Below are 3319 nucleotides of genomic sequence, written 5' to 3'. Positions count from 1 at the left end.
AGAAAGAAAGAAAGAAAGAAAGAAAGAAAGAAAGAAAGAAAGAAAGATGAAAGAGAGATAGAGAGAGAGAGAGGGATGGAGGGAGGGAGGAAGGAAGGAAGGGGAGAAAACAGATTATCTAAATAAATATTATGATATCATATACAATACTAAAAATAAACAGCACATAGGAAAAATTCTATAATGTAGAGTAAATGGAGAATCTCTATAATATATCACCCATTGATAAAAATCAACTTAAAAACATGAAGAATTTAATAGACCAATTAGCAGAACAACATGAACAGATTTTTTTCCAAAAGAGACTATGTGCACTAGTAGATATACAAAGAATGTTTAGTCTCGTCGGTAAAGAAATATATATTAAAACTAAAATGAGATCTGCTTTTCCTATTAAGTTATCAAGAGAAAATGTAATAATCACAGGCAAGGAAACAGTGAAATGGGTCTTTTATACACTGTTGTTGGAAGTGTAAATTGGTGCATCTTTCTGAATGTCAATTTAACAGTAATTCCACTTCCAATATTCTGTCTTAAGGAAATAATCAGAAACGTAAATAAAGATCTATGCACAAAGATGTATATAACAGCTTTAATTATAAGGGACCAAAAAGGAAACAAATGTCCAACATTAATGAAGCGGTTAAATTCAAATTACACAACATCCATTCCTTAAAATTGTATGGGGGCATTAAAAATTATGTTTACAATGAGATATTTTGTAAAATGCAGTATATAAAATTGTATGTACGATATGGTCACAGCCATGTTTAAGGGAAAAAGTCAGGAAAATACTGAAGAAAAAGTGTCAAAATATTGATAGCTGTTTCGATAATGAGAATATAGTGTTTATTATTTTCCCTTTTGCCTCTTTATACCTATGTGTACTTTCCAAATATTCTAAAATAGACATGTATTCATCAGTATTTATGGAATGCCCACATTGCATCAGTCATTGTCCTGGGATCTGGACACACAAAGGTCATGAGGCACAGTCTTTTTCCTCAAGTTGCTTATAATGTAGTGTCTTATTTTTATATTGTAACTTTTAAAATTATAGAACAACAAAGTTGTTGTTTATTAACTAGGGTAGGTGAGAAGTAGTGTTCCATGTATTCTCATTTGATCTCTTTCCTTCACACCACCTTTTCAAGCCAACAGGAATTCTGGCTGATTTATCTTCAAAATATATCCAAAATCCTATGAAAGGTAAACCAATAAAGCTCTGAGAGAAAATAAATAAGAGAATATCTTCAAGACCCTGGAGTAGGCAGAGTCCTTAAACAGAACATAAATGGGCTAACTATAAATGAAAAAATGGTAAATTGTACTAAATTATAATTAAAACTCTGTTCATCAAACCGCACTATTAAGAGAGTAAAAAGACAGGCTACTGAGGGGGAAAAAGCTTTTATAATTCACATATAAGACTCATATCCAGAATATATAAAGAACTCCTACGTAGCAATAAGAAAACGGCAGATAACCCAGAAGAAAAATAAGCAAAGATTTGAACAGGCACTCATAAAAGAATATCCAAATAAACATGGAAAAGCTTCCAAATATTAGTCGTCATGGAACACAAATTAAAACCTCAATGGGATATCACTACATCCCAAATTAAAAAGGCAGATTGTAGCAAATGTGGATGGAGATGTAGAGCAACTAAACTTTCATACACCCTTGGTGGGAGCACAAATTGGTACACTTTAGAAAACCATTTGGCAGTAGCTACCAGAGCTGAACATAAGGAACCCCACGATCCAGGAATTCCTGTACTAGTATACACCCAAGAGAAGCACATACATATGTTCTTCACAGTACCTCTGTAATCACCCAAAACTGCAAACAATCCAAATGTCCATCAATAGTAGAATGGATAGATACATATAAGCAATACTATCCCATAAGGAGAATTAAGTACAACTACGTGTAACAGCAATTAAAATATCACCAGCATGATATTGAGTGAAAGAAGCCAGACACAAAGAGTACATACAACATCATTCTGCTTATGTGACATTCAGAAACAGCTCAACTAATCTATGGTGTTAGAATTCAGGATTATTGATTACCCTTGGCAAGGAGTACCTGTAAAGGAGGAAGAAGGTAGCTTCTGGGGTTCTGGTAATGATCTGTTTCTTAATCTGGCTGGTGATTATACTGGTGCATTCACTTTATGAAAATTCAAGGCCTATTTTTCTGTAGTTATATTAAACCTCAATTAAAATTACATTATATATATGTATGTGTGTGTATGTGCCATCCGTATATATATAATACATGTACATATATATTTATAAAATATATATAATTCAAAGGTATGTATTTATACATGCATATGTGTACACACACACACACACACACACATGCACATACGGACACACATATATTACATCCAAAATGTAACCACTTCTGACCTTCTCTACTGTTACCTCCCATCTAAGACTACTGCAATAGCTGTTTGCCCCAGTTCCTCTCATGCATCCCTGCAGTCTTCACCTATAGCCAGAATGATAATTTTTAAAGCAGAAGTCAGGTCATATTTGTCCTTGGCTTATAACCAGTAGGAACGGTTCCCCTGTCAATCAGAATAAAATCCTCAGAGGAGACATATATCCCTGACAGCCTATTTAAAGTAGCCTCACTACGCAGACCTGTCACTCTCATCCCTTTACCCAGCTTTAATTTTCTTTATAGTTCTTATCACCAACTGACATACCATTTACTTAGTTATTTATTGATAATTGGTCTCTCTACCACTAGTATGTAAGCTACCTGACAGCGGGAACTTTATCTTTCTTTATTATATCCCTCACATCTAGAACGATACCTGGCACCATAAAGTAGGCAATGACGAATGAATGAGATCATCACCAAACCACACAGGAAATAAGGCAGAATATGTATGTCTAGCCCTCTTTTATATGTTAGGAGACTAAAAGAATAAAATTACATTAGAAAACAAAAAAATGAAATTACTCACTTGACGTTATTGAGGAGTACAGTTCCGGTCTTCTGTTTTGCTCTCCCCCCCCTTCCTTTCTCCCTCTGTTCTTCCCCTCCCCCATACCCACATGTACATACATGTGTGCACACACAGGCATAGGCACAAGGAGAATGGGATAAGGACAGTCCTCCTAACTGACAGAAGTATGAATGTAAGCTACCCCATTCAATGCAATTTATAGCCACTTTATTTACATCAGATAGCCATAAAATATATTATTATATAAAATATATATAAAATATATTATATATATTTTTATATTATATATAAAATATATTTATATAAGTAAAATATATTATTATACACACA

The 3319-nt window shown here is 33.7% G+C and overlaps 1 protein-coding gene across 2 annotated transcripts in view; it reads left to right on the top strand.

Moving 5' to 3' along the window:
* Positions 1 to 3319, top strand: part of RNLS (renalase, FAD dependent amine oxidase) — a 266259-nt gene that overhangs the window by 208530 nt on the left and 54410 nt on the right. The window lies entirely within an intron of this gene.

The sequence above is a fragment of the Monodon monoceros genome, unplaced genomic scaffold, assembly GCF_005190385.1.
Source record: "Monodon monoceros isolate NGI ecotype Baffin Bay Population unplaced genomic scaffold, NGI_Narwhal_1 Super_Scaffold_4, whole genome shotgun sequence".
NCBI classification, from domain to species: domain Eukaryota; kingdom Metazoa; phylum Chordata; class Mammalia; order Artiodactyla; family Monodontidae; genus Monodon; species Monodon monoceros.
This window is presented reverse-complemented; position numbering and strand designations above follow the sequence as displayed.